Raw genomic sequence first — 14,571 nt, 5'->3', positions numbered from 1 at the left:
TTTTAAATATCAGGTGAGGATTAGAGCGATGGCTCAGAGGTTAAGAGCACTGGCTGCTCTCGCAGAGGACACAATACCCAGTTGGCAGCTCGTGGCTGCCTGTTAGTCCAGTTCCAGGGGATCTAACACCCCACACACATATATGCAGGTAAAACACCAGTGCACATAAAGTAAAAATAAATGGGAGGACTAAAAACTCTTCTAAAAGATCAGGTGAATGTTAACTAGTTTGCGAAGCATTTCTGTAGGTGCTGAAGCATGCTATTTCATTTTCTCCCAACTATTTATTTTTAAAAGTTTTCCGCACCTCTCTGGTGACTGTTGTCTGACCCTGTGTCAGTTTGACTTTTCCGCCTATGCATGCATGCTTACTTACAATGTATAGCTTTGAAATTGTTGCACATTTGCCTTTCAGGGACAGAACTGGGACTCCTTTCCTTGGGACTCCGTTTCTTAGCATGAGGAGGAGACTTTTTCTTTTCTTTTCTTTTCTTTTTCTTTTCTTTTCTTTTCTTTTTTTTCGGAGCTGGGGACCGAACGCAGGGCCTTGCGCTTGCTAGGCAAGCGCTCTACCACTGAGCTAAATCCCCAACCCCGAGGAGGAGTCTTACTAGTTTTTCTTTTTTTAATCTCATACACATTCGGTCTCCACTCTAAAATGCTTATCCCACAGGTTCTCTGCCTTCTCCCCTAATATTCTCAGAGACAGGCACCTATGACACATTACCAAGACAGGGACGGGCTTTCTTCTTCTGTCTTCTCACCACAGTTAGACTGTGGACAAAGCACCTCAAAATGGCTCTTGTCCGATGGATTGTCTTAGCACCAACTTTACATCTCCCAGTCCCTCCAAACCTATTCACTTATTTACTTACTTTTATTTTCTGTGCATCCGTATGTATATGTAGGGGATATCTGTGTACATCTCTGTGTGGAAGCCATAGGTAGCCAAGGGTTATGTCCCTCGGTTGGGATTCACTGTATTTTCTGAGGCAGAGTCTCTTACAGCCAAATCTAGCTGATTTGGTTAAGGTGACTTCTGGATCCCCAGGGATGCACCTGCTTTATTGCCTCACACTGGGGTTACAGGTGTGTACTGTCACACCTGGCATTCAAAACGACAAAGAAAAAAGGTTTATTTAATTATATATTTGTTTTTAGGTGTGTGAGTGTGCATGTGTGTCTGTGCACCGCACGCATGCCTGGTGCCCTCAGAGGCTGGAAGAGGGCATTGGATCACCTAGAACTACAGTTGCAGATGGTTATGAACCAGCGTCTTGTTGCGGGGAACCAAAATTGGGTCCTCTATAAAAGTAGCCAGTGCTCTTAATTACTGAGACATCTGTCTAGCTCCTGCCTGGCTTTTAAAATGTCAGTTTGGGGTCAAGACTAAGGACCTCATGCTTGCCTAGCAAGGACTTTATTGACCAAGGCATCTCCCCATCCTGTGTGGCACCAGGGCCATTACGTACAGCAGGGTACAGTAGCTATGTCCTGTTTGCAAAGGAAGGCCAGAAATCCTGTATCATCTTAGTCCCGTGAGTATTTCCTTCGGAAGCAGTCTGCTTCAGGAGACATGGCACCGATCCGAATGTAGATTTGAACCGTATATGTTCTTATATGTCATCTCTCATTTGAGTCCTTAAATGGTCCCTCTCTGCCTCCACACCACCACAGCTGACCGCGTTTGCTCTGTGTCCATTGCCTTGGCCGCTAGATCTAGCTTTGACTTGGCACCAGATGATCTTCTTCATCGTAAGAGAAACCACATGCTTACTTTAAAGAAAATACTTTATTCTCATGTGTTTGTGAGGGTGGGTTCGTGCATGTGGATGTACTACCCGAGGATCCCAGAAGAGGGCGTCACATCCCCTGGAGCTGGAGTTACAAGGTGGCTGTGAGCCTCAGGGTTTGGGTGCTGAGAACTGAATCCAGGTCCTCCACCAGGCCAGGGAGGACTCTCAGCCATTAGTCAAATCTCCAGCTGCCCTGTACATACATATTTTATTGTACCTGCATTTACTTTTCTGTGTTTCTTGTACAAAGCCTTTCTTCGTTAGCTCATCTAACCACCATATTGCTGCACCTCCCCCTTGGTTACTCATTGACACCCAGTTCCTTAGACTCTGACTCTTCAGCGTAAAAGTGGCCATAGTAACCACATCTAGCACCCAGACAGCTCTCCATCAATGCCTCTCATTGTGCTTTGGTACTCTGTCACTCTCCACACCTTGGGCAAGCACTTTACCTTCTCAGCAGTGGCTATTTCCTCATTAAAAAGAGGAGGAAGTCTTAGCTAAGGCCGAGAGAGTCCAAAGGAGAGACTTTGTTGAGTATAGCGGAACATCGAAACTGAAGCAGGGTCCCTCCCTCTCGGTGTATGAACCAAGGGTCACTGGACACGTCCGAGAGCAGGGAGCGGTGCTCTCTCAGTCTTGCCTTGACGGTCACTTGGAAGAGTTTTACCTGAGCACTGCAGGAGGGTAAGTTGGAGTTTGTGAATATTTTCTTTGCCAAGGAGGGCTCTCAAAGGTGTAATTATGACAGAAGATGTTTGTAGACCTTAAAAGGTAGTATTATTTTTAGGCCAAGTAGGCCCTTTAATGATTTTTTTTTTTTTTAGTTGCCTTTGAGATTCCTAGTGGCTTCTGAACCCGGTAAAATCTTGGGATACCTTAGTGTCCTCGGCCTCCCTCCCTTCCTGTTTCCTTGCTTGGGGATTTAAAGGTCTTTCTTCTTAAGAGTCTGGTGCTTGCTTTAGGAGAGTAATCTCCCTGTTTACCTTTTAGCTAAGAAGGGATCCGAGAACTATTAATAGTTTGGAAGCTATAGACATAAAATTGACCTAAAATGAATCTTACAGGCAAAACACTTTGATTATGCTATAAATATTAACTGCTTTGAATTGTCTGAACAGTGTTAGTTGTTCTATGAAAATTTGCTTATTACTCAAATTTTAACCTTCATAGGTTATTGTTGGCTCTGAGCCCACAGAGTGAACACCGCCGACCTTCTATGCAAACATTTTACTTGGGACTGAAACTGTAGTTGGATATGTGTGTTTAACGTTTTTGTTTTTAAAATCTGTGTGTATTAATGGAACTTGTAAATATTTAAATAGTCAATTAGTGGAAGTTGTAAAGGAACAACTATTTTTAAAATAGCTAAGTTTATAATTTTGGTATTTTAGTATTAAATTTGAGTTTAGAGGCAAGCAAGACTATCAATGTGTAGGAGTCTCTATATGCCTTTTATTTTTGAGGTTCTTACTGGATTGTCACAATTAATCTGATTGGAAAGGAAACGTTTGCTTCTTGCTCTGTTACCAGAAGTTAAATACAAAGCTAGGATTGACACTAGGTAAGAACAAAGAGGCGCCCAATAGTCCAACAGAGGGCAAAAGTCAGTGTCTGCCTGACTTACTCTTCTGGAGTGGGGCTGCACATTCTTCAGTTTAAGTCATAATATGTGTATGAGAGTGTGTGTGAATGTGAGTGTGTGGGGGGGTATGTGTGTGTGTATGTGCATGTGGGTACGGTGTGTGTGTATGTGTGTGTGTACACATGTGTATATGCATGTGTGTGTGGTGTGTGTGTATATGTGTTGTGTGTGTGTCTGTGTGTTTTGTGTGTGTGTCTGTGTGTGCATGTATGTGTATGTGTGTGTATATGTGTGTGTGTATGAGAGTGTGTGTGTGTATGGTGTGTGTGTATGTGTGTGGTGTGTGTGTAATGTGTATGTATGTGTTTGTGGGGTGTGTGTGAATGTGTGTGTGTATGTGTGTGTGTATATGAGAGTGTGTGTTGTGTGTATGTGTGTGTTGTGTATGTGCTTGTGTGTGTGTGTGTATGGTGTGTGTGTATATGGTGTGTGTTTATATGGTGTGTGTGTGTGCGTATGTGCATGTGTGTATGGTGTGTGTGTCTGTGTGTTGTGTGTGTGTCTTCATGTTGTGTGTGTCTGCGTGTGCATGTATATGTATATGTGTATGTGTGTATGTGTGTATGTGTGTATGTGTGTATGTGTGTATGTGTGTATGTGTGTATGTGTGTGTCTTATATGTAAATAGTGAGCCTGTGTGTGTGAAGAGGTATATGTACATATATATGGATGCAAATGGAGGTCAGAGATCCCTGTCCAGTGTCTACTCAGTCTTATCTTTGGGGGTAGCCTATCTCACTGACTCTGAGATGCGTGGATTCTTCTAGGCTAGCTGGCCAGTCTGCTGCAGAGAACCATCTGTCTGTCTCTTAAGCCCTAGGGTTACGGGTGCACACTGCTGCCTCTGGTTTTTCACAGGGATGTTAGGTGTGAAGCTTGGTCTTCAGGCTTGCTTTAGTAAGCCCTTTATCCGCTGAGACATTCCCCCATCGCCTAAGTGATGCTCCAAACATCATTCTTGTGTGTGTGTATTTTCCTGTAAGGTGTCTATCGTATATAGGCCATGAAGAAGGCTGACAACACAGGCCTTCCTCACATGACCTTCTAGTAACACATACGGCCTTTAGGAGCAGAAAGAACTGTGAGGCTCATGGAGATATTTATGGTATGACTTATTTTTATCTCGGTTATAAACTTTTGTACAAATTCCAAGGCACAATGTCAGTGTCGTGTGGACTTTAAACTCCACGTATTCTCTGAGAAAGGAATGTAAAACATTTTGTTCTTTGACCCAGACTTCTCCCCACTTGAAGGAGGATGTGTGTGTATACTTTGTACCTGGGATTGTTTAAACACAAGTTTCTGTTTGGCAGCAGCTCAATCTGGAAACCACTTTTTTTTTTCTTTTCAATTTAGCTAATATAAATTGTGGGTTAGAAGAGATAGCCAGACACATGGCTCGTGTGTCTAGTCTCCTTTCTCGTTGAGCAGTTCTGAAATGAATTGTCTAGAGACTGAAGTTTTCCTGTCCCTACTTTGTCTCTCCCCTTGTTACCCCATGTCAGTGTGAAGTTTGGTAAAGGGCTTGGGCCACCTTGGAGTACAGTGACAAGGACTTTATATAATGTGTGCTGTGTTGAATAAAAAGACTATGTAGGGTTATGGTAAAGTCGATAATTAATTGTGAAGTCGTGTGTGTGTGTGTATGTGCGCGCGTGCGCGCACGCGTGCATGCACACTCATGCACGCACACACACACACACACACACAAGTCAGACGTTGCAGGGTATCTTTTCCTCACAGGTGATGTCCATCTTGGTTTTTTTTGAGACAGGCTCTCTCTCTGGCCTAGGACTCAGATTTGGCTAGGCTGGCTGGCTAGTGAGCCCCAGGGATCTGCCTGGCTCTGTTTTCTTGGTTCTGGGATCAGAAGCACTCACTGCCACACTCAGCTCTTGAACATACATCTGAGGGTTGACATAGGTCCTCATGCTTTGACATGCACTTGACTCACTGAGCCACCATTGTAAGCTCCTGTGATCCTTTAGTGAAAATTTCTAATTTAGTTAAATGACTAAATAATTTCATCATCTCTCAGGTTTAATTTTACTGTTTTTGCTCATGTATATGTATAAGCTTCTGTGTATGACTTTGTGCATATGTGCCTGCAGAGGCCAGAGGAGGGCTTAGGGTCTCCTGGAACTGGAGTTACAGGCAGTTGTGAGTTGGTTGGGGCGTTGGGGACCAGGCTTTGGTCTTCTGAAGGAGCAGTATGTAACATTGATCACTGAGCCAGATCTTGCTTTCCCCGGTCTCACTCCTTTTTAGAGTTTATTGACATATATCTGTGTAGATTTGCACGGTGTGTGTTTGTGTGTGTGTGTGTGTGTGTGTGTGAGCAGTCAGAGTAATGGGCTTCCCTTTCATACCTATACCATCTTGCTTTGTTCTCATGTATATGATTCAGTTGTTTAATTGAACAAGACCTTAAGGATTGATCGTTGAACTGCATGCATATAGAATCTTGTATTCAGAATGTGTTAACTAGATTTAGAAATTTGATTAGACCTACCTTGTGGTAGTTTTAATTACAATATTCTAAACTGTCAGAGTGATTTGTAAGCTAATGTTATTCTGTAATTAGTGTTATTTGATTGAAGGGGATGGTAGGTGAGCTTCTTACATTTGCTCTCTGTTACATGTTGGCATTAGTCTATGAAAGCTTTGGTTTAAGCATGGCTGTACATTTTCTTAGTTATTAAAAGTATATTATGGGGTGCTTGAGAAGATGGCTCAGCTGGTGAAGTGCTTGCCTAACAAGCATGAGACTTTGAGTTTGGGTTTCTCCAATCCACGTATAAAACTGGCTGTGGCAGCATGAGCCTACAATCCTGGCACACGATGGGATCTCACAAGCTAGCTTGGCCTACCTGGTGATCTGACATGCCAATGAGAGATCCTGCCTCAAACAATGGGTGGAGCTTACGAGGACCATTAGAGTTGTTCTTTGACCTCTACATGTGTGCTATGTATGCACACTCATACAGGCCTATGCATAGATATACACAGATACATTGTGTCACACTCAAACTGACATATAGGGACACACATGGCACAAATACATTGTGTCACATCTTTAGGTATAACATTGTGTGACACTCAAACCAACATGCAGATAGACATATAAGGACACAGATGACACAAATACATTGTGTCACACCTTTAGTTGTAATTCATGAGAACATAAACATTGCTAAAGATTGTATCTAAATAATTTCAAGTCCCAATTACTACTATCCTTGTTTTCATAAAGCAAAACAAAACAAAAAAGCCCAAAGCTTTCCCCAGTAATGTCCTTTTAGTTCATATAGTTGACAATTTTGTGGAATTTGCCTGGTCACATAGTATAGTATGCATTGGATTGAGCAGTGATCTGCAGTAATCAACACAAAGCCAGTGTTGGGGTGGGAAAACTGTCCCACCACTCCGTCTCACCACCCCCAAGACTCAGTGTATGCTCTTCAGTAACTCCGAGCCTGGGTTCCTGGAATCCATCCCCTCTTACTTCTGTCTATCCTCAGTTGACCTGGAAGTGCAGGCGCTGAATGCTGTCTTTGGGTTTCCCGATGACCACTGTGTGAAGGTCATTGACTGCTAGGCTATCTGTCCTTTATGATCATGTGTGTTCTTGGCCTTTATCATATCGCCCACCCCTGCCTCAAAGTCTGTCATTCATAACCATAATTGAGCTCTTTCTTAAGGTCTGCTGACCATAATGGTTGGATTTCTCTTGGTCTTACCTCCCATGATTATGTATAATGTTCTGGGCTCTTGCTTTTTCTTACTGTGCCTTAAGTTGTGTTTATTTTAATATATGCTCATGCATGTTCATGCATGTTCATGTGTGCTCTCGTGTGTTGCTCCTTCCACGTTGACTGACTTTCAGCAGCTCAGCTCACTCTCAGTTGCTATGATGGGTTGGTCATAGGTGGTTTGCTCTGGTTTCCTGTGTTGCCTTGCAGTACATAGATAAAATGGAGCACTACTCGGAATGATGCACCTGTGAGTCGCTGCATAGCACGCATTTTCCTTCTCTTTCACAGTGGATATTTGAGGACTCATCTAAAGAAGCACAGGGTGGCTCTCTGAGTTATGGCCAAAGCAACTGAGGCTGCAGTTGAGGGTTGCCTCAGAGCTTGTTGTATGGCCCCTCAGGCCTCTTTCCACAGAGGAATTGAGAAGTCACTTGTGCTCTGTAAGCACTGATATGGCTCTGATTCACAGAACATTTCTATGAATTCATAGTAGGCAGAAATAGTTACACTAGAATGCTGGTATGGGGAAAGAGGGCTTATCCTCACATGACTGGCATTGTGGATTTGTTCCTGTGACAAAATACCAAGAGATACAGCTTAAGGAAGGAAGGCTCCATTTTGTCTCATAGTTTGAGGAGGGTACAGTCTGTCTCAACTAGGCAAGCATGTGGGTGAGAGAGGCTCTGTCTGAGGCAGCAGAAGTTATTGACTTGACCAAGGTCCATAACTCATAAAGGACAGGGCTGGTCCTGAGTCAGGTGTTGCCTGCGCTGAGATGTCAGTGGGCCCTTAGGGTGCTGTGTGGGTTATATATTAATAACTTCTGCATCATCATATTCTGTGCACTGTGTGGGTTATATATTAATCAGTTCTCCATTACCATACCCCATGCCCTTGGTGGCCTCGCTGACCTCATTAGGTGGAGCAAGAACTGAGACTGGTCCTGACACCCAGTCTTGAGTTTTCCCAGAGGCTTAGAAGCAAAAAAGTAAAAAATATTTTTTTTTCAGAGTTTGGAAGTGGTGGTGAATGAAACTCTAAGCAGGAAGAAAGTGTTGGGGCTGTAGAGGTGGGAGAGGGTGGGTTTACAAGCACCACCTGGAGAGTGAGAGGCAAGAGTCTGCAGGACAGCAGAAAGCCTGACAGAATGACAGTACCCACTGCTATGTAGACCATGGCAGGAGGACCCGAGGGCCCTCACATAAGCTGTCTGTGCTGTAAGTCTGGATTAATATTAGACTCAAAATCAGAGGGGAAAGCAGGAAGATGTGGATGATGTGGGAGAGCCATCCAGGGCTTCATGTCATGTGTCCCACAGACAGTTATGCTCCTAGAAGGTTATGGTGGGACTGAATGTTTCTGTCATCGAGTCCCAGTATACCCTGGGGCTCATGCTGTGGTGACAGTGGTGTGAGCAAGCCTGGCGCACTGCCAGTCATATGAAAGCACAGGACAGCTAGGTGGCTGGTGCTCTCCCATAATGCTACCGTGGATGAAGCTGAGGCAGGAGGATTGCCAAAGATTAGAGGCCAGCCTGGGCTAACTAGCCAGCCTCTGTCTCAAAAAAAATAAATAAAAACAAAAACAAACAAATAGTACTGTGTAGGTGTTGGGCTACAAAGCAGGATGCTTGTTATTAAATGACCAGGGACTGCACTCTGCATCTGTAGTATGTGCCTCTCAGCTTACTGCGGAGGGCACAGCTTCTCTTTATGTGTGTATAAAAAGTGTGAACAGTAAGGCAGCTTCAGGCAGGTCCTCAGGAGGCAGATAGTCCCATGCCTGTTGCCATCCATCAAGGCATTTAAGGGGACAAGACGTAAAGGACAAAGAGAGTGAAATGATATTGGCGCTTCACCCCTCCCTCAGCGTTTTTCGTAAAGAAGATATTCGTTCAAAAATCACACACACACACACACACACACACACACACACACACACACACACACACAGGCAAAGCTCATAGCACATGGCTACAAAGAAACCTTTTTATCAAGCTGTACAATGTGTTCTAGGGTAAATGCTAGTACAAAAGAGTGGGGGGAAAAACCTAAAAGGTTTTTGAAATAGGAAGTTACAGAGATTAGTTTATTATTAAAATTTTTATTTTTTTCATGGTTGGAGAGATGGCGCAACAAAACTAAGAGCTTTCACTGATCTTACCTAGGATGGCAGGCAACCCTATTGCTCCAGTTCCAGGGTCCTGATGCCCCCCTCTGCTGACCTCCTGGGCACTGTACACATGTGGTTCACATATGTACATGCAGACAGTCACCTATCCAACAAACGAATGAATGAGTGAATGAATGAGTGAATGAATGAGTGAATGAATGAGTGAGTAAATGAGTGAATGAATGAGTGAGTAAATGAGTGAATGAATGCAGTGCAGCCTAGTATGGTGTTCGGAGGCGTGTGCTGCTCTACCTTGGTATATTTCCTCTTCATTTACTGTCCGTTTTGTTTGACATCTTAAGTAGGTTACTAAACATCAGTTGCTCTCCCAGAGACCCGAGTTTAAGTCCCAGCACCCACACGGCAGCTAACCACACCGTGTAACCCTAATTCTAGGGACCCTCCACTCTCTTCTGTACTCTGTGTGTTCCAGTCCCACACACAGTAGACAGATTCGCATGCAGGCCTGCACCCGTGCGTACAAAATAAAATCAATTTAAAAGGGTAAAATAAAGAAAATATTCCAGCTCAGTCAAAAGTAAGGAGATGCATGTTTACTTTTGAAAAGCAGATATGAAAAAAATGTATCGCCTACCTGTGAAGTGTAAGAAGGCGGACGGATATTGCTTGTTGCTTAAAAAGGAGAGGCCCTGGTCAGGGAGGAGCTTTCAAAGGGTTGGACTTTTAAGCCAACCCTCGGGAATTAGGGAGACAGAGCTGAGGTGGGCAGGGCGGAGAGTTCTCAAGGAGACCAGGTATGGCCGAGGAGATACCACAGCGACCTTCATTGTGCCCCTCACGTCACAGGAGTTGCACTTGTGTTTTTTATTGTCTCTGCTGCGAAGGAGTAAACTTCTGTCATGGCTTTAGTGAAAGAGCAGGAATAGGTGGGCATTTTCTGGGGTGTTGGCTGGTGTGACCCTGAATACAGAGGTTGATCAGAAAGTATCGCTCCCCTCCTTGGAAGCCAGACTCGTTCTTTACCTGAGACGACAGCTTCAGATTCGTGGGGCGCTTGCAGTAACGTCCTCCACCCTTGTCACTTTTCTAAGTGTCTTGAGCGGAGTTTGACCCGGAGACCCAAGGCTTAGAAAAGGCAGGAAGCCAAGTGCAGGGTGATCCGGGCTGCTCTGGATCTGCCCCAAGTCGGAACGGAGTCAGTATTACTGCATTGTCAGGAAGAAATGGAGACAGGATGAGTGTGGCCGGCCACTCTGTTAATTAACCAGATGCCAGAGGAGGGGGCTGTCACTAGAACCCATCAGCCTGGGCCCCCTGGCTGCACCCTGACAACCAGACTGCCACCAGCAATGGTGAGCAGGGTGAGAGGTACTTAACAGCTAAAATGCAGTTCTCAGAAGTGCTTCTCTGTTCAAAAGTAAGCGGAAGGAGCCAAGTTAAGACATTTTTATCACGTTTGTCAAGGACAAGAGAGTCTGGTGTGTCCCCAATCTGTGCAATGAGATTGATCGTGGCAGCCATGGGAGGGACTGTTTTAAAAGACAGTTGCCACAAAATAGATGTTAAATGCAGATTGGCAAAATTAAGGAAGAAGAAATGGGGGTTAATTTAGAAGAAAAGGCAAAGCAATTTGAGACAAAAGGAAAGAAAATATATTCTCGGTATTTCTTTTATTCAGTTTATTTATTCATTTATTTGTTTGTTTGTTTATTTTTGAGACAGGCTTGAACTGTGTGTACCTCAAGCTGGACTTGAAGTCACAATCCTTCTGACACAGCCTTCTGAGTACTGGGATTGCAGGTGTGCAACCGCCCATATACAGTGTCACTGTTATTCTTGTGTGTGTGCGATAGAAACGTGTTTGTGTGCACACGTGTGTGTATGCATGTGGACCACAGGAAGAGGTCAACCTCTGAGGTAGGGTCTCACTGAACTCGGAGCTCGTCCATTTGGTCAGGCTGCATGGCCAGTGAACTCAGGAACCTCCCCTGCCTCTACTCACCCCTTAAACTACAGTACAGGCATACCCAGCCACACCCAGCTCTTACCTGGGTGCTGGGGATCTGAACTCACATCCTCACGCTTGAACAGCAAGGATGTAACTGGCTTGACCATCTCCCCATCTCTGTCACCAGATGCTTAGAGGGTGGTTAACAATCAGTTTGTCGTTATGGAAACAGCATAGGGCTTGCTTTAGTTGCTTTTGTGTTTTAAAATAATACATAGGGTAGAGTGTAGATGCTCCCCACCGAAATGAAAGAATCCGATAAAATCATCTCAAAATTAGTGAACTCTGAGCACCCGAAACAATCTCCCACCCCCACTCCGGAGATACCCCCCAGGGATATTTTCTTCTTCTTTTTTTTTTTCTTTTCTTTTTTTTCGGAGTTGGGGACCGAACCCAGGGCCTTGGGCTTGCTAGGCAAGCGCTCTACCACTGAGCTCAATCCCCAACCCCGGATATTTTCTTAAACTCTAATAATAAACAGGTAGTTGTCGTTGGACTTAACATTTCCAGAGCTGTTCCCCAGATGTTCCACAAGGCCCCTCAGGATCTGCCATTAGGCGTCCCTTCCTCCCTTTCTTCTCTTTGTACCAGTTGCTGTGAGAGGCACACTGAATAAATGTTTGGGACCTGCTCCGGGACTGCCCACATCCACGCCAGTGGGCCCCCTGCGGTGCCAACCTACTTCCTGTAGGATATGCTCTGACAGCTGCTTCTGGGAGGACAGGTCCATAGGATGTTGCTGGTCACAATGACAGCGTTGCTAACCTGTGTTCCACTTACCTGTCTGCCTTGCTAGCCCGGATGTTCCTGCAGGCAGCACGTCTGCTCTGTATGTCTTCATGCAGGGCACGTCTTGTAGGCCATACATTTCCCCTAAATGAGGTGGCTTTGGGTGCCACATCATAGTAGGTTTTCCTCTGTAAAATAAGCTTTCCCTGCGTAAGCTGCTATTTTCTTTCACGTTCCTAGCAGGATTTAGCTGCTGGGTGTAGTTGAGAATGTTAAACAGCCATTTTTTTTTCTTTTCCAGTAGCTCACTACTGCATCTGTCAGAAGCATATTTCTTCTGTTTCTGGGGACACTGGCTTCTTAGGAATTGAACCCCCAGAGTCTCACTATTCTGGTGAAATTATCTGATAATTCTTACATGTTTATGGTATAATACGTTATTGCTCTCGGGAGCATTTATGGCTTAATAGCGGTTTCCGAGGAACACAAATGTTTTAACTTGAAAGGATGAATTCATTTCCATAAGTACACTTGCATCCCCTGTGCAGCTTGGGTAATAGATATGTTTTAAGGAAGCAGGGTGACACTGTTGGCCCTAGAATCACACCAGGCCTGGTGGCTGCCAAGTGTACTTTACATATTTAGTACCCCCGACTGGGAAGTCGTTTTTTTCTCCGAAGTGGATAAATTTGTGCCCATGACATTGCCTGCTCTGCATTCTTCTAAAGTCACAGTGCCGTGGTGTATTTCGGAGCACGTGTCATTCTGCCTTACCTCCTCGCAAGTGCTCACTTATTCGGTACTAGAACACATAACCATATAACGCTTAAGCTAACTCTGGAGAACTGGTTACAGATAGCACGGGCTTCTCGGCAGCTGACTTGTGTGTAAGAGGATAGTCTTCTTGCGGAAAGTGAAATTCTAGAGCCCTCAGATGTCTGAACTCTTTCCAGGATGGATTACTCCAGAGGAAACAAACAGCATGGTCCGGTATAACTGCTTGTTATTCGGAAGATGGAAATGTTATGTGTAGTTTTCTTCCCCAAGGGCCCTGTGGAGGACAGGATCCTGCTAGTGTTTTTAATAAATCTGTGCGGCATTGCCAATATGTGGAGCTCACAAACAAGAGAGGCTGATCTCCATCTGGCTGAGCAATGAAACCAGAAGGACTCAATTCCACTGACAGAGAAGTCACACAGGGATGTTTAGACAAATGTATGAAAGAGACACATGGATCTAGATGTGTGTGTATGTCTGTGTGTGTGTTTGTATGTGTTTATGTGTGTGTGTATGTCTGTGTATGTCTGTGTGTATGTGTTGATGTGTATATATCCGTGTTTATGTGTGTGTATGTCTCTGTGTGTTTGTGTGTGTTTATGTGTGTGTGTTTATGTGTACGTGTATGTCTGTATGTGTTTATGTGTCTGTGTTTATGTGTGTGTGTACGTGTATGTCTGTATGTGTTTATGTGTGTGTGTTTATGTGTTTGTGTATGTGTGTCTGTGTTTTTGTGTGTGTGTGTGTGTGTGTGTGTGTGTGTGTGTGTGTGTGTGCGCGCGCGCGAGTGTTAGAAGGGGGAATATCCTCTTAACATCTTACCTATCCTAAAAGGCGAGGCTCATAGACCAGGTCAGACTTGGAGACCCAGGGCTTGGCGTTTGCATTTATCTGTCTTTGTTGAAGTCTTTAACTGTGTTCAACCTTGGTGATGGTGGATGAGGTATTTCTTTACCATGTGCCTCAGCTTCCTGTAAATAGAGATAATGGCACTTGCCTCTTTAGAAGATTTCTGATTACCAACCGTATTGAAACATGCAAAGATTTTATAGCCCCGTTTGGCACACCCGTGGGTTTCATACCTGTTATTGTGGTTTCTGCAAATGTTTTTTAAGCGTTAGTGTTACACAGTTGATTCAGAGAGGAGAAAACAGATACTTAGAAGATAAAGGCAGATGTTTTGGGGGCCTGAGGAGATAGCTCATTTGGCAAAGAGCTTGCAGGGATCTCAGTCTGATGCCAAGAAGCCATGTTAAAACAAGCTGGGCATGGTGTGTGCTTCTAATCCCAGCGCTGGGGAGGTAGGGATAGGTGAGTCCCTGAAGCTTGTTGGCTGGTCTATAGCTCAGACTACTTAATGAACACCAGGCCTGCTGAAAACCTGCTTTCCCTTCACACAGACGTAAAGACACGGACAGACAGACAGACAGACAGACATGTATATACACACATTCACACACACACACACACACACACACACCTACCACAACAAAAGATTAAATTTTTTGGAATCAACTGCATTTTTAATTTTGGTGGTAAAAACTATACGTTTTTTTCTTTACCATGAGAAATTACGTTATAAAGAGGGAAGCGTGTGAAGGCCGGCCCGGTGCTGTGCTTTCTGTCGTATCCTTGCCATATGCGTTTGGCTGAATGTCTTCACCCTCAGGACCAGGTATTGCCTGTTTACAGAACACACTCTGCTTTGAACACTAGTCTTGGGGAGTT

The 14,571-nt window shown here is 44.4% G+C and overlaps 1 protein-coding gene across 8 annotated transcripts in view; it reads left to right on the top strand.

Moving 5' to 3' along the window:
* The window catches only part of Eps8 (EGFR pathway substrate 8, signaling adaptor), a 172,174-nt gene that overhangs the window by 71,598 nt on the left and 86,005 nt on the right, over positions 1-14,571 (top strand). For 2 of the 8 annotated variants that reach the window (XM_063286160.1, XM_063286161.1), the window contains exon 3: positions 11,052-11,129. The exons of 5 other annotated variants lie outside the window; for them this stretch is intronic. The gene's annotated coding sequence lies outside the window, so the exon portion shown is untranslated. Of the gene's footprint in view, positions 1-1,912; positions 2,484-11,051; positions 11,130-14,571 lie in introns of those variants that run through there. One more of the 8 variants, NM_001376935.1, reaches the window with a different exon arrangement.

The sequence above is a fragment of the Rattus norvegicus genome, chromosome 4 (assembly GCF_036323735.1).
Source record: "Rattus norvegicus strain BN/NHsdMcwi chromosome 4, GRCr8, whole genome shotgun sequence".
NCBI lineage: Eukaryota > Metazoa > Chordata > Mammalia > Rodentia > Muridae > Rattus > Rattus norvegicus.
This window is presented reverse-complemented; position numbering and strand designations above follow the sequence as displayed.